At 39.8% G+C, this 22215-nt stretch overlaps 1 pseudogene; it reads left to right on the forward strand.

Annotated features, from left to right (window-relative positions):
- The first annotated feature begins 1346 nt into the window (after window positions 1-1346).
- Window positions 1347-22212, forward strand: LOC140471636 (Ig heavy chain C region, membrane-bound form-like; annotated as a pseudogene).
- Window positions 22213-22215: the final 3 nt, after the last annotated feature.

Below are 22215 nucleotides of genomic sequence, written 5' to 3' on the forward strand. Positions count from 1 at the left end.
ACTGTGTGACTGTCAGAAAACAGGACATTGAATGCAATGACGTTCTGGTTAGTTCAGCCTGTTTACTGAGTATCTTTAAAGCTCCTGAATATGAAGTTAATGGATCCAAAATCCCACATTGCAGTCACATTTGTTATCATCCCAAAGTAAATTAACAAACTTGAATTGGTTCAAACTCACATCACTTGTTACACCATTCTCTGATTCATGCATCTCATTAAAACTGAGTGTAACAGCGAATTTTTACTGATTTTTATGAGTTATCTGCTCCTGTCAGAGCTATCAGTGAGAAGAGACATGTCCTGTTTATAACCTACATCCGTGGTAATGATTATTTTAATACTCTCTAATTTAACCAAACATTCCTGATGTACCCAGACTGTTAGATATGTATGTATGGACTGTCCTGTTCTAGTTCATTAGATGCTCTTTCAAAAGTTTACCTAGATGTTATGTATCCCTGCCAACTCAGTTTTTGTTTCTCAGGCACACAGCTTTCCTTTACTATGCATTTTAGGGTCGGAGCAATTTGAAAAAAAAAGATGCAGGGAGAGACATTCTGCAATGTAAGGAGGTGCTTCTAATCTCCGAGTCCAAACTGTTTAGTGACACACACTCACATTCTGAACATAATCACTTTAGACCTGCTCCATATTAGGTTGCCTAAACTGAATTTAGAAACGCAGATTAGAAATGGTATCTTATTTTGTAAAGTGTGAGAGAGAGAGAGACTTTGAGTGACAGCAAAAATAAAGTCACTAATTTTGTTAGTTAATACTATTATTGAAGTTCTTTTTAGCTTTATCTGCTTGTGGTGGAATGTAGAATTAAAGGGAGTTAACTTCGAATTGAATATTCTAAATATAATCACTTTGGACACGCTCTGTGTTCAGTTGTCTAAATTGAATTTTGAAATGTTTAGTACGAATTACATGTTATTTTGTAGTGGGACAGGGACTGGCAGTGTCCTGGGAAAACAAGCTCAATTGTTTCACTAGCTGGTAATATGTTTTAACTTTGATTTTAGTTTTATCTGCTTGTGAATAATTTAGAAATAAAGGGAGCTAACATCCGAATGAATTTGTTTTTTTTAAAAACAAAATACTTGCAACTATCATGTGAAACAGACCTGAAGCTACTCAATTTTACTTCCACCATTTAAATAAAAACACTCCCAAAGAAGCTATTCAGCAAAATAAATATCCCAAGATATGTATATGTCCATGTTTAAGCGTAACCTCGTAAATACATGATCCCATGTGTTCGGGCTGTACAAGCTGAGACCAGGATCCAGTCTGAGCCTCCAGCAGGAAACCAACAGGCGGAAGCTGTAAACCTGCCCTTTCCGATGGCCATATAAATCCTGGGCACTAGACCGTAATTCAACACTCCTGGGTCGGCTCTGTTTAGAAAGATCTTGACAGAACCGCTTCCCACAAGTTATCAGAATGATTGTGTCGACAATTTTTCTCAGTTTATTCCTTACTTTCTTATCATGTGAGTGTTTTTTGTTCAAGTCTGTCTTTGTCACTGTCTCAATGTTAGTCTACCGCAGGAATGTAAAAGACTCAGCCATCATTTAATCTGTATTAATGCTCCTGGTTTATTTGTTTTCTTTTTTAAAGGTGTCCAGTCGGAGGTTGTTTTGACTCAGCCAGAGGCAGAGACTGGCCGTCCCGCAGGCAGCCTGAAACTGACCTGTAAAACCAGCGGCTTCGATCTTAGCAGCTACTACATGTACTGGGTCCGACAGGTTCCCGGACAGGGTCTGGAGTGGCTGGTTAGCTACTATAGTTCATCCAGCATTTACTATGCACCAGCGATTAAGAATCGATTTACTGCGTCCAAAGACAATTCAAACAACATTTTCGCGTTGGACATGGGGAACCTGAAGATCGAAGACACCGCCATCTATTACTGTGCAAGAGACCACAGCAAGAGGAACCAGGGCTGGACCCATTCAAAAACAGCTCGATTGAACAGTTTGTCAATTCCATCATAAACTGACGGTCAGTACGAGTTTTAAATGCAATTATACCAACTGCGATCTGAAGCAGACCTCAGGCTGCCTCTTACAAAACTATCAAAGAGGGAATGTACCATTTAAACTAGCAAACTGGTGACACAATTGGACAATGTTTTGGGCATGTCGTATGCACTGCTAACACTTCCATCAATTAAATGCTCGGACAAAATGTTAGTTTTAATATATCTAACAGCTCAGGAAATCACTGCTAATTGTTATGTCAACTATGGCATTAATTCTAAACATGATCAGTACTAAATGGCTCTTTCAAATGAAAATTGAGACCTAGAGTAAAGAACAGAGAATGAGTGTGCTGGTCTACATCATTGTGATACTACAGTGGGTCACAGTGTTGTGCACAGCGACATCCTCATACAATAACCACTGACAAGTGATTATCTCAAATTGGTGATTTCTACCATGGCAGGAGCGAGAAATAATGTGAGATGCAATTTTAACACAATCCAGTCGTGTTAGTTTGTACAAATGTATAATTTTTTTCTACCTTTTTCGTGTTGATTGTCAAGTTAAATGCAGACCAAACCTGGAAAAGTATTCCAAGCTTTCAAAGTACAATGAAGAGTAAAAGCTGAAATAATGCACCAAATCATTCTTAGAGGAGTCTGAGTCACTGCTTTCCAGGAAGTGAAGAAATTATCTGCATCTTACAGTTTACAGTCTGTCATAGTATTTGACACAACGTGTCTCACAGTGATATAGCTGGGGTGACACTGCAATTATGATCATTACAAAAACCTATTCAGCCTCGATTGTTTGAAACTAGTCAGTGATTACTTCTGCAAACTGCCTTAACTTGCAATGCAGTATTAGTTCTGTGGGGTTTAATGCCAGTATCACTACTTAATTTGTAAAAGTGTTGGGTAATTATCGATACACCATTTGTGGATTTTGAGAATCAGCTCATGTGTTACTCTGTGAAGTATAAAACAGTATTAAAATTTATCAAGAATGATCAGAACTCACTAGCGCAATTATGTGATGAAGATTTATTGTGACTTTATTTTGCCTGTGGTTCTGAAAATTTAAAATGATAGTAGATTTTTGATTTGTTTTATGCAGAGCTAGTTATTGTGTGACCAAGTCCAGAGAATGTAACACTGTGACTATCTTGATTACTGGGGCCAAGGGACCATGGTGACAGTGACTTCAGGTAAGAACTATGAACTTTCTTAGTGACTTTTTAAAAACTTTCTATTCATGTGACTAATTTCTGAATTAAATGAAACTCAGATTCTGTGCTGAGTTTGGTTTGGTTCGGATTGATTTTTGTTCAGACTGATTATAGATTTCAGTTAAGGCTCAGCAAATGGTGATGATGGAGTCAGTTGCTCCGTGGATCTCTTTTTTTTGATCAGTTGGGCATTCTGTGTGGCTGGGTTACTTGAAACACTAATGTCTCTTACATAGTCAGCTATAAATAATGTTTAATGTCAGTGACACCCTGACTGTGAGTTTTATTGTCAACAACAAACGCTAAGAATTCAAAGATGTTTGAGATATTACCAAACATGATTAAAATATGCTAAAACATCATTATTCATTTCTTGAATATATGTTCTTACCATGATTATATTTTCTCATTTATTTTGTTGATGACAAGCAGGTTAGAAACTGTCATAAAATTTTCTTGCGGTGCGATATTGCAATTTGTTGATTAGATTCTGAGTTTGTTTTACTTGATTCTGTTGAATTGAGTTGATTGGATTTTGGCTTTGTTTTTACTTGGTTTTGTTGAAGTGTGTTGATTGGTTTTTGAAATTGTTTTATTTGATTCTGTTGAATTGAATTGGTTGGATTCTAATTATGTTTCATTCAAATATGTTGTTTTGAGTTGATTGGATTCTGATTTTATTTCCCTTGATTCTGTTGAATTGAGTTGATTGAATTCTGATTCAGTTTGTGGAATTGATCAGCGTTTTCATGTTTTCTGTAATTGGTGTTTTCTTTCTGGTGAGGAGATTGTCTCTCTGGATTACTGTTCATTACCAATATTTGTGAAGTTCTATTGTTTTTCATGAATCATTTCTGCATTTGTTCAACGTATATGACACATCCTTGTCTGCTTGATTGAAAACATTACATCCATTTGTAACGGTCTGAAAACCAACTTAAGGCAGAAACCCGGAAGTGTGAGAAATGAAAAAAATAAGTTTTTAATGCATTGATTTTTTAAAAAAAGAACTCAGTTCTAATTGTAAACTAACTGAATTTTGTTTTGAGTAGCCTCATTCAAAATAAAATTTGGGACTAAAATCTGAAACTGCAGAATTGAACAGATTATGTAATTGAAACTAACTTCAAATTATAATGTGGTAATATTTGTCCATTCAGTAATTTTGTTTTGACCATGAAGTGATTAATCAATTTATGCCTTCAACTACTCTACTGTGTGCTGCACAGGATTGTCATGATCAAGAAGGGTGTGCAGGTTGGAAATAAATTGAACTGTTGCCAGAAACATTACAGCTTTAAGTGTTAAGTCCCCTCACAAACAAGGTTGCTGTTATGACTTGTTATTTCTATTCAATTTAATCATTAGTTTGCTTGATTCTGAGCAGCTTTGTTCGACTTCGATTTGTTTTTTTTTTGTGTGAGGTTACAGCATGTTCTTGGTTCTGTTGAAAATGTTTGCAGAGCCAGTTCGGCTGCAAACACACCATGTTGTGATCTGGTGATCGTTCATCTGTTGAGGAAGGACTGTGCTTGGGTAACATTAAATGTGTTATATTTGGGAAACCGTTTCTGGTTTCTACATTGTTTTGCAATGTTGACACGGTTGGTGACAGTGAACCGCTCCAGGTTCCTCATTTAATGCAATCAGCATGCGAATTGAAATTTCATAAAGCCTGTTATTAAGTGAAAGGCAAATCGCAAAGGTTTTAGAAATGAAGGGAAAACAGATACCTTCGGGCATCATTTTTACTTAAAAGTAATATTTAAGGATTAATATAATCCATGCTTTCCAATCCAAATTCAGAACTCCACTATCTTGTTCAATCACAAGGTCTGTCTTTAAACAGTTTACAAGTCATAGAGAAATATAAATAGCATTTCAAAAATCTAATGTTCTAATAGTTCTTGCTCTTGAGCAAAAATGCCATGACTGTGTTATAATTGATCAAGAAACACCTTTCAATTCCGCTGTACACTACATACATATTTTTCTGACTGGAAAAGATCATTGGCAAAGACCATTTGGAAATTCTGCACAATTCTATGAAGAACAGAACAGTTTCACTGCTTTGATCAGTTTCATACGTAACTTGAGTTAATTAATTGTTATGTCCCTGATTAAACTGGATTTGCAGGATAAAAATAAAACATTAACTGAATTATTTAATCTGCACAGTGTTCCCAATCTGTGCATTTTAAATAAATAGTTACATTTTACAAAAAAATATCAACCGAAGACTCATTCTTTCGGAAACAACTGCTATAGTGAATTATGTGACCAAGGACAAATTTTGAATTAATTAAAATAATCCACTCATGAACTCGCAGGGCAGCATGGTGGCTCAGTGGTTGGCACTGCTGCCTCACAGCGTCAGGATCCCAAATTCGATTCCACCCTCTGGTGACTGCCTGTGTAGAGTTTGCACATTCTCCCTGTGTCTGCGTGGGTTTCCTTCGGCGCTCTGGTTTCCTACCACAATCCAAAAGATGTGCAGGTCAGGTGATTTGTGCAATTTAGCACAGCCGTAGTGTTCAGGGATTTCTAGGTTAGAGTGCATTAGTCAGGGGCAAATATAAATTATGGGGAAAAATGGCCTGTTTCCATACTGTAGGAACTCTACTCTTAAAACCATTGGAGTACTTGCTGCAAATACAGAGAATTCATTATACATCGATGTGTTCAGACGTATGCAGAGTTCACAAATTTGCAGAAGACATGAACGAGAGGATAACGGAGCACATTGTTTATTCAGACACTGAAAATAGAGTAATATTTATTTTAATTAATATACTTGACCGATTTATTGCAATGTAGCGATCCGAAGGAATCTGCTCACATTTGTTAAGTTTGACAATCGTTTAGATTAGATTTCCTGCAGTATGTATCGGGCCATTTGGCCCAACAAGTCCACACCGACTGTCTGAAGAGTAACCCACCCAGACCCATTCCTCTACCCTATATTTACCCCTGACTAATGCACCTAATACTATGGACAATATAGCATGACCAGTTCACCTGACATGCACATCTTTGGATTGTGGGAGGAAACCCACACAGACACAGGGGAGATTGTGTAAACTCCACATAGGCAGTCACCCAAGGCTGGAACCGGGCCTGGGTACCTGGATCTGTGAGGCAGCAGTGCCCACATTTACTTAGACATCTGTTAAACCGGGCAACTCCAGACAGAAGCATGTTTTCAATTCATACCTTTCTAAACAATTTCGTTCATTAAAAGCAGTTAACAAGAAAATGACCTTGCCCTGATTCCTTCAAGAGAAATGCTTTCCACACTGGAATGCAGTATTGACTTTATGCAGTGCATGCAAAATCTCCCCAGTTCAAGGAACGTTTTAAGAATATGTAAAAATAATTTAGAGAATAATCCATTGCCTCCGGATCTGTGCTTTAATTGGCGATATTTCCCACCTCACTCATTTTATTAAATACAATGACTTATTAAGTTTATTAACTCAGTGGTTATTTATGTTCATTATGAACACATTCTCGTTCACATTAATCCACTGGTTAGTTCCTCTGATGAATGTTCAAGTACAGTGAATATATTTGACGTGAGGAGTTGAGCAATGTATCCTCTAGGATTAAGTCTGTTGTACAGTTTGTTTCAGTGCTATCTCTGATTAACTTGTCAACGGTCCTGTGAAATCTATTCAATCGCTGTCCTGACTTGTGTCTCTTAGACATTAAACAGAATTTTGGCAGTTAGCAGCTTTTTCCAGATCAATATTTGTTCACAAGCGTTTGGGCATCGCTCGATGGTGTTAATGGAGTAAGTGCTCAAAGAAATCCCAGCTTTTGACTTGCTGTTCTAACAATATAATTTATAACTAATCCAAATTGAATCATTTTCGAAGCATATTTGATGAGATGATACTTCGGCTGTTTTTACTTTATTTTAAACCAGTGCTGTCGCTGAATTTGATTGTTCAGTACGGTGGGGTTCCGCTGAATCCAACACTTGCAGCAGATGGAGATAGCTTTTCAGTTGGTCTTCAATTGCTATCTCCGACCATCCAGTACCTCTGCTAAGAATACTTTCTCCAGCAGGAGTCAAGCCAACGTAATCACTGTTTATCTCAACAGGTGTGAGCTCTTGTGCCAAAAACATGAAATCAATTTGGTGAAGAGGGGGTCGCTGGATGCGAAAGGTTAACCTTGCCTTCTCTCCACAGGAGCTGCTAGACCTGCTGAGTTTCTTCAGAAATTTCTGTCTTTTATTTTGGTTTTCTAGCATTTAAAGTTTGTTGTTTCATTGAAAAAAGTTCTGTTCGATTAAACACGTTCTTCAGAGAAAAGATGCATTTGAACAAATTGCGAATGTTCAAAGGTATTAAATATCAGAGAATCATTGAATTTGAGCGCCCTGATCTCGAGCTGCAGTTTCACAAGAAACTATTATGAAGTAACAACACACTCCAGAGTGCAGTGGCTGCTGTAATTGGGTGGAAATTATTTTGATCACTCAAATAGAGAATGTCAATGATCTCGTTCCAAATACTCAACAGAATTTTTTTGAAGCATGTGTGAAACAATTAATTTGTTGAAATATTTTAATACAAAGTGTTCACCGCCAGTGCTAGCTTAATGAATGACACAATGATAGGAAGGTAGGAGCAAGAGGAGGGCACTCAGCCCCTCGAGCTGTTCCACCACTTACTTAAATCATGGAGCATCTGTGAGCTAAATCCGCAGGTCTCCCTTTGGCTAAAACTCTTTAACACCTTTGATTAACAAGCAAAAACTATCCCAGATTTACTGTTTCAGTAAACAAAGGGAGACACCATTTCTGAAAGACATACCTGTGAGTACTGTGAAACAATGAGGCTGGAATTAATTGCTCATGAAAATAAACTTTAAATCTCTGACTATTTCCAATTAAAATATCCCAATCATCATATTTCATTAATTTAACACTATACTTCCCTGGAATAAAGAAATATAATGTGTGATTGCCTTGCTAAAAATGAGGGATGCTTGATTCCTATTATATGATTAAGAAATAGCTCTGTTCCTTCAGTGAAAACACAGTCAAATCACACAAAAGGAAACCATGTCATCTTGTGTAGACACACAAGTGCCTCAAATAATTTACAATTCTTCCAGTGGTTGTTTGAATCTCTAGACCGGTGTGGAAGTGTCAGACTTTTTATATTGCCTTGAGAAACCAGTTGTCATCAGTCTATTTGAATTGCTGAAGTTGGTGTGGTATTAGCACATTCACAGCGCTGGTAGGAAGTGAGTCCCATGGCTGTGATTGAGGAAGAGGAAACGGGCAAGGAAATAGTTGAGAGTCAAGTTGAAGTCTGATTTGGAGGAAAGCTTTCAGGAGAAGTATTTACATACATGTGCGCCCTTATCCTCAAGGGTCACAATTTTCAAACATGCTGCCGAAGGGACATGACAGCATGCAAAATGAAAACTGAAGAAGGCACCTTGGCCCCTCTAGAAGGCTATTCCATTCATGGGATCATCATTAATCTTGCTGCTCACCAATCTTCCCAACACTCGATAACATTGAACCTGATTGTTTACTATTCAGCAAAAGAATGGTGAACCTTTGGAATTCTCCACCACAGAAATTGATTGAGGACAAAACATTAAATGATTTCAATAAGGAGATATATTCCTTCAATCCTAAAAAAAATGCTACAGATATGTGGGAGAAAGGGAAACAGGCTACTATATTGGTTGAAAGCCATGAAAACATTGAATGGGACATGGTTTGTAAGTTTGCATGTAATGCCAACATTGGTGGTATAATTGGCAGTGAAAGTTATCTAAACGTACAATGAGATCTTGATCAGATGAGCCAATGGGCTGAGGAGTGGCAGATGGAGTTTAATTGAAATGAATACGACGTGTTGCTTTTTGAGAAGATAAATCAGGTCACAACTTACCGAGTTAATGGTAGGGCACTGGGTAGTGATCTTAAACACAGGGCCCTGAGGGTCCAGACTCATAGAGTCTTACAGAGTTAATGGTAGGGCACCGGATAGTGATGTTTAACACTGAGGAACCTGAGGGTTCAGACTCACAGATTCTTGAAAGCTTTGTCTCAAGTACCTAGTGTGTTGAAAGTGTTTTGCACATGTACCTTCATTGGTCAGAGCACTGAGTGCAGGAGTTAGGGCTTCATGTTGTAACTGTCCAAAACATTGGAATGAACTGCCAGAGGAAGTGCTAAATGCAGAGATAGGTCCAACATTTAGAAGACATTTGAACAGCTACAGGAACAGGATAGGTCTGGATGGATATGGGCCAAAGGCAGGCAAGTGGAATTAGTTTAATTTGGGAACTCTGGTCAGCATGGATGAGCTGGACCAAAGGAACTGTTTCTGTGCTGTACGACTTTATGACTCTCTGACTTTATGTTGGAGTAGGCTCAAAGTTGGAAGGTGGTGAGCAAGTGAGGGGCTAGATTAGGCATGTGGGAGAGTTTGGGCTGGTAGGCTGTGAGGTGTTGACTGGCTGCTGGGTAACCTTGCATGCACTCTGTCTGGCAAGGTGGCATCAAGGTAAATGGTAATGGTCACAGGATAATTTGTTCGAATTGTGCTTGGTAGGTGAGGGGTAGTTTGAGCTGAAATGCAGGAGGTCTGTCTTTGCCAGGCAGGTTTATGGAGAGGTGGGCAGGATGCCAGGCTGGTTAGTGTAGCGGTGGGCAGAGTGCCAGGATGTTTCAGGGTGGAAGGTCACTGTAATGAAGTGACAGGTGGACGTGTTGTCAAAATGCAAAGCTCGGAGTCTGGCAAAATGGTAGTTTGTAAAGCACAGATGCGAAAGGAGCTAGGATGCAATGTGCACAGGTTGACTTGGGTAAGATGAGAGGTCAGTGATCAAGGGCTGAGGTCATGTCTTGGGTAGTGGGCTTTTGTCAGAGGTTGTGAAAATGATGGTGCCAGGTCCAGTCGGCCAGATTCACCATGGGCCAGGTGCAGGGTGGCAGGAGTGTAAATGAGTGAAAGGAATTGAGATCATATGTCCATCTGGAATATAGAATATAGAACATTACAGTGCAATACAGGCCCTTCAGCCCTCAATGTTGTGCTGACCTGTGGAACCAATCTGAAGCCTATCTGTCCTACACTATTCCATTTTCATCCATATATTTATCCAATGACCTTTAAATGCCCTTAAAGTTGGCGAGTGTACTATTGTTGCAGGCAGTGCGCTCCATGCCCCTACTCCTCTCTGAGTAAAGAAACAACCTCTGACATCTATCATCTATGTCCTCTCCTGCTAGCCATCACTATTCAAGGAAAAAGACTTTCACTTTCCACCCTCTGTTTATCTTTTATGTCTCAATTAAGTCACCTCTCAATCTTCTTCTCTCAAACAAAAACAGCCTCAAGACCCTCATCCTTTCCTCATTAAACGTTCCCTCCATACCAGACAACATCCTGGTAAAACTCCTCTGATCTCTTCCAAAGCTTCCACATTCTCTCTATAATGTGGTGACCAGAACAGTGCACAATACTCCCAAGTACGGCCACACCAGAGTTTTGTACAGCTGCAGCCTAACCTCGTGGTTCTGAAACTCAGTCCCTCTATTGATGAAAGCCAACAGAAAGTATGCCTTCTAAATAACTCTTATCAAACTGGCTGGCAACTTTTAGGGATCTATGTACACGGACACCGAGATCTCTCTTCTCAGCTTTACTACCAATATGGATTGCCTTGGATGTGTTTTGTGTGATAGAGGTTGTGTGTTCCGGGCATGAATGGGTAGGGTTTGTCAATGTGAGTGGAAATTTAGGTCTAGACAGAGTAAGTGCAGTGGTTAGTCTGAAAGATGAGGTTTGGTGTTGAACTGTGTGTCAATTTGATAGTTATTAAAGTTAAAGATTACCAGTTCATTTCTCAAATCATATTTACGTAAATACTCAGCTGTAACACTCCAAAGCCTCTGAACCTTAATGGTCCTCTATTTTTCAGAGGCCTCCAGAATTCAGATAATTGTAAATTAGATGTTTCAACTTCCAGACAATTGGCATGAGTTCAGCCGTGACAGCCATCCTCCCAGTCCCAGTGCTCAGCTACTGCCTGTGCTGCTGCTGCAGTGACCTTCCTCCCACAGAGAACATTCTGATTTCCAGCATCTGTAGTCATTGTTTTTACCTCGGCATACAGACGTACATGGAATAGTGTAGGTGGGATGGGCTTCAGATTCGTATGACAGGGTGGTGCAACATCGAGGGCCGAAGGGCCTGTATTGCACTGTAATGTTCTATGTTCTATGATTCACTCTGATTTCTCTCTGGGGGTACTGCCAGCGGTTGGGTATTTCCAGCAGCACGGTACCGAGTGGGGCAGCACGCTGGTTCCGTGGTTAGCGCTGCTGCCTCACAGTGCTAGGGACTCGGGTTCCATTCCAGCCTCGGGTGACTGTCTGCGTGGAGTTGACACTTTCTCCCCATTGTCTGTGTGCGTTTCCTCCCACAGTCCAAAGATGTGCAAGCTGGGGGAATTGCAAATGTTGTGTTCAGTGATTGGGAGGTTCGGTGCATTAGTCAGGGTTAACTGTAGCATAGTAGGGTAGGGGAATCGGTCTGGATGGGTTCCTTTTCAGAGGGTGGGTGTGGACTTGTTGGGCCAAATGGCCTGTTTGCACACACTGTAGAATTTCAATGAATCTGCATTTCCTTGGTTTGTATTTTGTGAAACTTCTTTGCTCTTCACAGCAATCCAGTGAAAGTGTCAGTTGGTGAGATCTTCAAAGTTACTGGGGTGGGATCAGGATGTTCTTCTTCCTAAATTATACGGTAATGGTCAAGGTCGAGGGCATGTTTCTAAAGAAGGAACCAATGATCATGATCAGCAACTGGTAGGAAACAAAACTAACATCCAGTTACGCTGTAGACTCAGTGGGAGCATACTGGCAAACGTTTACAGCTGAGGATACATTTGAGTAACTGATAAGGTCAAATGGACAGAAACTAACATGCTCAATTGGTCATTCTATTGTAGAGACACCATCTCCCCCCACGCTTTATGGCCTGGTCTCCTCCTGTCAGGAGCACGACACCGGTTCTGCGACCTTTGGTTGTTTGGCGATGGACTATTCCCCTGACGTCACCAAGGTAACCTGGAAGAAAGGTGGGGAGTTAATCACGACTGGATTGAAGACTTACCCATCAGTGAGAAACAAGAAGGGAACCTACACCCTGAGCAGCCAGTTAACCCTGCCCGGGTCAGCGGCAGATTGTTCCAGCAAAATCTACTGTGAGGTTCAACACAGCGGGTCACACAACATCAAAGAAATGCCATGTTCAGGTATGTGTTGTGGGAACTGAGATAAACAGAGCATTTGGGATTAATATGAAGAAGGCATTATTTATAACCGTTTTCACTGAATCACCTTATACAGCACAGGAACAAGGCCCTTTGATCCATCCAGTTCACACCTATCAATAACAGCCACCTAACTATTCCAGTCTCATGTGCCAGCACATGATCCATTGCCTTGTGTGACTTGCCCTTGCAAGGATGCATCGCAATACTTCATACCTATTATGAGGGGCACAATGTCTACATAACTTATAGGTGCTGAGCTCCAGGCTAACACCACCCTCTGTTTGATTTTGTTTTCCCCTGAGATCCACTCGGAAGTTCCTGGCCTTGCCTTCACCCTGTGCCCCTGAGGCATTGATCTCTCCATCAAGGGGAAAGGTTTCATCCAGTTTACCCTGTCTATGCCTAAAATAATTCGAGACATCATGATAATCTTCTCCCTAATTCTCCTCTGCTCCAAGGAAAACCCCTGTCTATCTAAACTAGTTTCATAACTAAAACCCTCTAACCCAGGCAAGATCCTGGCAAATCTCATTAATACTGCCTTCAGTATTCGATAACATGCATACAACGCTTCAGTATGGCCTAACCAGTGTTCTATTAAGTTCCAGTATCTTCTCCCTACTCTTCATTGTCAATGTCTCGGCTCATAAAAGCAAATATCCTCTCACCTTCTTAGCCTCTTTATCCAGACGACACAGTACTATAGGGGATCGGTGGGTACATGCACCAAAGATCCTCAGGCCTTTCCAGGGTTCCACCATTCAAAACGTCATACCTCACAGATTCTTCTGCCGAATTACATCACCTTACATTTATGCAGAATAATTTCCATTTGCAACTTCTCTTCACATACAACCAACCCTTTTATATCCTCCTGCAATCTAAAGCCATTATGCTCATGACTTACCAACATGACAGTTTTCATTTCATCTGTGAATTCACTGGTTAATCCTCCTAAATTTGAGTCTTAATCATTAGTATGTAAGAGAAATAACAAGGAAATCAAACCAATCCCTACAGAGCACCAGGAGACATAGATTTCCATTCACGCAGACACCCGATGACTATTATCCCCTGCTCCCACCACTCAGCCAGTTCTCGATCCAATCTGTCAAATTAACTCCGATCCCATTGGCTCTGATTATTTCTATCATCTGGACATCGAGTTATCTCTCTGAAAACTACGATCAAATTCTTACACATGACTTCCTCTCAATAAAACCGTGCTGAAAATTGTTGATTTATCTTCCAAATGAAGATTAATTTCACTTCTCAATAGTTTCCCTACCACTGAGATGAGCTTGACAGATCTGTGTTTTCATTATTTATACCTTCCTTCGTCCTGCATGACAGTGCAACGTTGGCTGATCTACACTCACTTGGCACAACTGCTGTGGCCAGACAGGAATTTTAAATTATTGTCAGCGACCCAACTATTTCATCCTTTGCATCGCTCAACAGCTCGGTATACTTTTCATCTGCCCTGGAAATATAACCACTTTTCATTCAGCAAGACAACACAGAACATCACGTCATGTGTCCTAATTTCTGAAAACTACATCACAACACCCCTCCATGTTTTCTGTCCCCACATTGTCCCTCTTACTAGTGAACACTGGCACAACACGTTCGTTTTGACCACAAGCTAATCCTCCGGCTCCACTCCAATAATACACTTAATGAGCATTACTATTTCCAGAATAATTCTTTTATTATGAATTAGCGTGTAACTTTTAAAAATATTTTCCTTTATTTTGACTGCTATTATTTTCTCATGGTCCCTTTTGCTCTTCTAATTCCTCTGTCTTTCAAACTCCCCCTTGCACGTTCTGTACTCCATACTAATTCCTATTGTTTTGAGATTTCAGTATAGACCGGAAGCCTCCCTTGTTTCTCTTTATCTCCCCCTCCATGCCCTTTGGTGTCCAGAGCCCACTGCATTCTTGGTCCCACTCAGTGGCTTCCTGGGAAGTGTCCTCCCTGTGATATTCTTATCTCTCTCTTAAATGTGTCACACTGCTCTGACTCAGATTTACCAATAACTGTCAGCTTCCAGTCCACTCTGGACAAGTCATTACCTGATCTTACTAAAATTGTCCTTCCCCTTTTCAGAACATTGAGCCAATTTCTATTCCTTTGCAGTACAATCTGAAATCCAACTGATTTACGATCACTGTCTGCAAAGTGCTCCACCATTGAGGTTTTACCCACTGGGTCGACTTCATTCCCTAAAGTTAAGTCCAGATTCACCCTTCTCTTGCAAGGTCTGGATTAAAATTCTCAGTATTAAACACAAACTTTGTTAAAATATTCTCCTGGGGGCATTTTCATAATTCTGCTCCCTCTAAATTTTTGACAAAATGAATATCCAAGCCTATGCTGAGGAAGTTAAAAACCTCTTTTCTCATTCCCCTATTTAATTTACATTTCTCTGAAATTTGCCCATGTATGTTCACTTGCTCTTTTGGACATGTAGTAAGGTCTATCGCGCTCTCTTAGTAGTTATGTTTGCTGTATTTTGGTTTTGAAGAACTGTCCATTTGCCTTTGTTCGAGGAGGTGTCCATGGTTTCATTTCTCTTTACAGCCTAAAATACTCTTGTCAGAATTGCGACAGAAGCAACATTCTGTACCGCACACCCCCAGCCCTCATCCTTTTCCATCTTTGCCTGTCTCACCTAAAGGCACTAAATCCTGGAATATTGAATAGCCCACTCCTGCCTGGCTTTCAATATGTCTCTGTGATAGCAACCGCATCATTTCCTCATTTATGCCGGTAATTCGTCTGCCTTGTTCATCAGACTCTGTCATTAAAACGAATACCATCCAACGTTGCTATCTCCCAATTGATGTTAACGGCCTATAGTTTCTATGCCTCTTTGACTCCCTTGCTGTGTCCTATAATTTTAGCCTTTCACATTGTCCTGCTGATCTTTCTGTGTGGATCCCAGCTTCTCCAGCACTCTGCACAATTATGATTCTTGTATCCATTAACCACAAGAAACCTTGATATATGAGAACTGATTGTATTTGTTCTGAAATTCGTCAGATAATTTATGCGATGTGTTTTCTAATGATCTAGGTATTCTCCCACCAACTCTTCTCCTCACTGTGAGCTCCAGTGAAGAAATCGCAAGCAGCAAGTTTGCAACCGTCGTCTGTTCTATCATCGATTTCCATCCGAAGTCAATCTCCGTGAGTTGGTTGAAAAATGGCCGACCCTTGGATTCTGGCTTCTTCACGTCTCCCGTGTGTGAGGCAAATGGGAACTTCTCGGTGACGAGTCGGCTGATGGTCCCTTCTGGTGAATGGTTCAACAGCGCAGTCTATACCTGCCAGGTCACTCATGGAGAGAACATTCAAAGTAAAAACATCACCGCACTCCAGGGTAAGAGACACACACCGAGAGAGCTACAAATCATTCTAAACTCTGATGTGAATCAAACACGCTCATTTATCAGGCGTAGTAAACAGTACGGTACAGCTTCTCGTTTCCCAACATGCCACGTATCGCATTTCAGTTTGAGTGTTACATTAGCATTGCTCATGACTCAACATTTTGGCAAGTCAGAAAAGCATGTTTCCTCTCTGTTGAAGATAGATATATAGACAGTGAGCTTTGTTAAATAGTTTATTGCCTGACCATGCTGGGAGAGGCGTTCAGAGGGCCGCTTCAAGGATAGGTTTGGGGGTGGAGGGGGGGATATTGGAGAGATATCTGATTGAAACATAGAAAATACTGAGAGACTGAGGTCGAGTGAACGTGGAATAGATGTTTTGACTGGTAGGCCAGACTAGGACCCAAGGGCACAGTCTCAGGGTCAAAGGGGCACCGTTTGGAACTGAGATGTGAGGAGAAATGTCTTCAGCCAGAGGGTGATGAGGCTGTGGAACTTGTTGCTGCAGAGGGCTGTGGAGGCCAGGCCATTGTGTGTATTCAAGCCAGAGATAGATCGGCTCTTGTTTAGAGAAGACAGTAGAATGGCTGTAGCCCGAAAAGTCGATTTTCCTGCTCGTCGGATGCTGCCTGACCTGCTGTGCTTTTCCAGCATCATTCTGATCTAAACTCTGGATTGGCCGTACAGGCTTATTCTGATCCTCTATCTTATGATGTTGTGGTCTCAAAAAGACGTGGTTAAAATATGCAGTGACCCTTACTTGAAAATAAATCAAAATGCGTTCAATGCTTCATTCCCTGCTCAGGAATGACCTGTTGGCCTTGGACATTGTACGACATCGATTTTTATCTGGTACTGAGCTCTTTAACTTCATTTATGGGATCAGACCCCAGACCAAGTGGGTATCACATCAACTGGGATAAACGTGATCTCACTGAGCTTCTTTAAGATGCTCTCTGTAATTAGTGGATGAGGCAGGAGAATAAATTCTGGTAAGAATGGTCCAATAGGGATGAATGAACGAGGAACTCGAGACAGGCTGATTTAGCCTGGTTTGGGGTAGCGATGTTTACACAGTGAGTAGTGGATGTCTATAAAATTAGTGCACATTTCCATCGCGTTTGTAGATTAATTTAAGATGCTTTTGTTTGTTTTTTTTCTCCCCTGCTCTATGAAGAAATTAAAAAATGCACCTTGGTAAATAAAGTGAAAGTACAGACCAGTTATGAACAAACTGAATGGAGGGAAAGACTTTAGGAGATGGGTGTCCTTCTCGATATCCAATGCTGTACTCAATGTCTTGTTTTACGATCTACTCCAAACACAGCTCACGAGGAACAATGACATAAATTAGAGAATGACATCACACCAATAAGGCAAAGTGTTTTTGATCACGTTAAATATAATGAACAGAATTTCCATGGCTGTCACCGCTCCTGTAACACTTTAGAACTCTGCAAAGAGAATAATTATTATTTATTATAATTTGTCTAAAATGTAGGATGTGATTTGGCAGTCAGCATGACCAGCAACATTTGCACCTAAGGGTTATGAACATGGAAATGAACTCATTATATTGAGATTACTCTTGTCACAAGTATCAATAGATGGTGTTAAGTGAGAGACAGACTCTGAAAGAAAGGTAATTCCATGGGTTACATGATGGTATCTTCAATTATTTTTTTTTTCAGGTTTCACTTGTTACAAAGCCAGTGTTCTTTAGGAGTAATTACACAGGGTATGTTATAGGTAATCACAAATCAAAATACATCAACAACAGTAAGCATCGTTTCAGCAATAGTTGGAGTTGCCATTTTGAAGGTGGTGTCTTCACCCTGTGAAGAAGTAATCTGAAGATTGACTGTTTGTATCATAAAGGGGCATTTTTCATTGACTTTGATTTTTGTTTCATAGAAGATACCGAGTGCCACTCTAACACCGTTAAAATCCTCCGACCGCCAGTAGAACAAGTCTTACTGGAGGCGACGGTGACGTTAACCTGCGTTGTGTCCAATTTTCCTTCTGGAGTCAACGTGACCTGGAAACGAGAAAAGAAGCCTCTGAAAACAGAGATTGCTGACCAGCCTGGACAGAATCCCAACAGCGTGATCAGCAAATTAGACATTTCTACTGAAGCCTGGCTGAGTGGCGTTATTTTTGAATGTGTGGTGTACCATCAGAATCTACCGACTCCGCGGAGAGACTCCATCCATAAGGAGAAAGGTGAGCGGTGAGATTAAAGCACAAAGGATCCCCTGTGTAATCCAGATCCAGTTACATCAATGTCATGCTGTGATTGGTAATGAACAAACACCATTGGGAGTATTAATGATGCATCTGAAGGCACGATAGTTAGGTAGCTGATTAAGAAAAAGATGGACCAAAGGATATTGTATTCTGATTCAGTCAGATAAAGTGGGAAGAAGCCTGGGTTGTGACGTCACCATCAGCAATGACAGTTGGACAGAACGTCCTTGTTGTGGGTTGGAAACATGGAGGCAACTTTCACATTAAACTCGACTTTTTTTTTTACTGGACAGAATGTGTACCATTCTGCTCCTTTAGTAAACGCAAGTGAATAAATTCCAAATTAAACATGGCATATTTTAATATTTAGTGAAATTGTGATATTGGTTCAGGATTTTTTGGTTGATTTATATTTGTCTCAAATATTCTGCAGTGATTAATCCGCTGGAGCCATCAATGTCGGTCCTCCTGCCACCAACAGAAGAAATCTCCGCTCAGAGGTTTCTCTCCCTCACCTGTTTAGTGAGAGGTTTCTCCCCCAGAGAGATCTTCGTCAAGTGGACAAACAATGACAAGCCGGTGAATCCCAGTAACTACAAGAACACTGAGGTGATGGCGGAGAGTGACAACATCTCCTTCTTCATGTACAGCCTGTTATCCATTACAGCGGAGGAGTGGGCCAGCGGTGCTTCTTACTCCTGTGTGGTGGGACATGAAGCGATTCCACTGAAGATCATCAACAGAACAGTCGATAAATCCAGCGGTAAACCAAGTTTTGTAAACATTTCGCTTGCACTGATGGACACTGTTAATTCATGTCAATAAAAATCTCAAAGTTGCATTTAATAATTCAACAGAAGTAATAGAAGTGTTTTTTTTTCCTCCAGTTGTGAGTTAAATACCGAATTAATTGTTTCCCACCCTGACTTCCATTCCATCTGTGTAGTTAAAGTAGTTTATTATCAGGTCATGGACAAGTGTCTTGTGCAGTTAATGTTCTCTGCTCAGATACACCCTGGGTCAGAGACAGAGTAAAGCTCACTCATTGCAGGATTCCACCAAATACCTTATCCATCCTAAATCCCTCTGTGACAAAATCTGACAATGTCCATTTTATGTGAAGGGTAGAGCACTAGTTATGAACTTGGTGTTCTTGATTCCCCCGATTGGACACTCTTACAAAATTCATGTCAGTTTTAAACTGCCACATTGCACCAATTGGAAATGTAAATTTAAGACACGTTAAAATTAAATTTGATTGGAACATACCAATCGTAAATAGTGCAGAACAGTTTGAATGTAACCTTTGTTTCTGGGGAACTGCCAGGGATCTTGCACCAGCGCATGAGTTGACAGAATGTATCTTCACTTTCACACCAAAGAGAATCAATAGATAAGTTGTCGTGAAGCAGAGGGGAGGGGAACGATGAATGGTCTGTCCTCTTGCTCCCTGTGAAGAGTTTTCATGGAAGATTTTTTCTGTAATTTAACCCAGTTACTAACAGGAACAGTCAGTTTCTTGCTTACTGTCCAAAGATTTAACATTTCCATGCAAACTTATACCTTTGAAGCATGTTGGACATGCTTGGCTCTGTTAACAAATGATTAACATTGATTCCCATAATCCAAAACTGGTGTTTGCATCGTCCCGGTTTGTATTCCATAGTTTTGTCTCAATTTTCTGGAGCACATGGGATCAATTCTGGTATTCGAATACCTGATATCATTTTGTTTCACATACAGAACACAAGTAGACATTTTCTAATACATATATTCAGAAATGTTATCTCTTGGGCAGTGGGGATTTGAACTCAAGACTTTTCTCTCAGAGACAGAAATTCTATCACTGCAACAGAAGTGTTGCTCATAAAACACTTATCTGTCCATGACGATGGGAAATGTTTCCTACAACACCAAGGTCAGATCTAATTAAATCCATTAAAATTAGAACAATAAATTAGAATAATAAAAATTGCAGTCTGGTATAAGAACAGATACAGAGAGATGATCACAAATACACTCGTAATGACACATATACGAGCTTTCACCTAAAGACACATATTTATGTGCACACTTAAATGTGCATATAGATAAGATGTCACACATGCATACTCACACAGAGCCACACATGCAAGTGGCACTTGAACACTCTCTAAGCTCATACAAAAACTCACATAAACCGAATGAAAATCATTTGCACAAATGAACAGGGGTACTCACACATAACCATGAGAAACATAGACACACGGTAACACACAAATACTTTTACATTCATACAGCATAATGCGTATAGACATACACACATGAACACAGATACAAATTCCAAAAAATATCCTCCCACTTGTCAACTCACACAGGCACGTAAGTGCACAGAGATAAATATTAATATCATAATTTTCCCATTTTCAGAATCACAAACATATAATGACAGAGGCAGCTTAATTAGTTATTTTTAAACCACATTGATCAGCATGGATACAATATCACATGTACACACAAATTCAGAGTCTCACATGCAGATACACAAGTACATAGATCAACAAATTGAGGGGCGTTTATTAAATAAGGATAATGGGTACAAGCATCAGCAAGCATCCACAAACAATAACACAAACAAGCTTATCAGGAGATGGTTTAGGAAAGATTGCCACACAAGCAAACATCATCATATAAATATAAACATCCATCAAAGCACAACATTGCATGCTAACATTTATTAAGCATAAACATGAAAATAACCTAGTTGTAGGTAGGATCTGAAACGGACACATAAGCACACATTTTAGATAGCACTAATGAAAAGTGAACACTCACAAAGACATTACAAGATAAGCATAGGGGCAGCAACGAAGTGGAATATTAGCATAATGATGCTTACAGAATGTGAAAAGACCAAAATTTAGGTGCACAAACACATGAGCACACCAGCAGTAAAGGAACAGGAATATGTTTATTCACGCACAGACTCCAACATGGGCAAGAGTGAAGTAAGAGACTCTCATAACCACATACACAAACATTAAAGGAAAATCAAACACACCAAGCAGTTGATCAAATAAATTAAGGGTCTCATGTACAAACACTTATTCCCAAATGGACAGATCCTACAAACAAAAATATGAAGCAATGTCCTGACTGTGATGTCTCTTATATTCATGATTTGCCAAACAATTGGTCACCAATACATAAAGATGAGAACCACATTTGAACTTTTATTCAGTGATGGCCACAATTTTCAACTAAAGTGCTGTCACAGCCTATATTTAAAATATAATGATATAATTAAAATAATCATTCATAATAATCATTCCTCAAATAATAATATCCTTAAATAATAGATTGAAAGAAAAATAATTTAAAACGTTCTGACATGGACAATGAAGAAAGAACATGTGCAGTTAGTATTTGTAATTTCTTGCTGAGAGTCAATAATGCACTAATAGATACAGATAAGAGTCACACTTGAGAAATACCTGACTGCTTTATGAAGATGTAATGCTCTCTAATTACTTGACTTGGATGCAGATAGATCGATCTGGATCAATAAACAATCTAAATGCGTTCTCTCGGCTTTATATTCGTAGATTCAATAGATCGCACTTGGATTGAAGACTATGAGGATGATAACAGCAACATCTGGACAACTGCTTCCACGTTCATTACCTTGTTCTTCCTGAGTATTTTCTACAGCGCTGCCGTCACTCTGGTGAAGGTGAGAATAATCACATCTTTCTCACGCTAAGCAGCACAATATGTTTTGTGAAATCTCTAAGTGTGCCATTGAATAAACATTAAGTTTGAAAGTCCCTGATCATAAATATCTGCGTCATTGCTTTATCTCTCTTTTCCAGGTTAAGTGAATGAATTGTGGACCCCCTTGATTTTCCTGATCTGCTTATCAAGGTCTCTGAATTCCCAATCTACAATCTGTCCTGTTGCTGACTCTAACAGTGAGATTACTTCAGTTTATCAGCGTGTAACTGAGACAATTATTGATGGATTTTCCTTTTTACTTTGATATCTTTGAGATAGTTG

This window comes from Chiloscyllium punctatum, unplaced genomic scaffold (assembly GCF_047496795.1).
Source record: "Chiloscyllium punctatum isolate Juve2018m unplaced genomic scaffold, sChiPun1.3 scaffold_135, whole genome shotgun sequence".
NCBI classification, from domain to species: domain Eukaryota; kingdom Metazoa; phylum Chordata; class Chondrichthyes; order Orectolobiformes; family Hemiscylliidae; genus Chiloscyllium; species Chiloscyllium punctatum.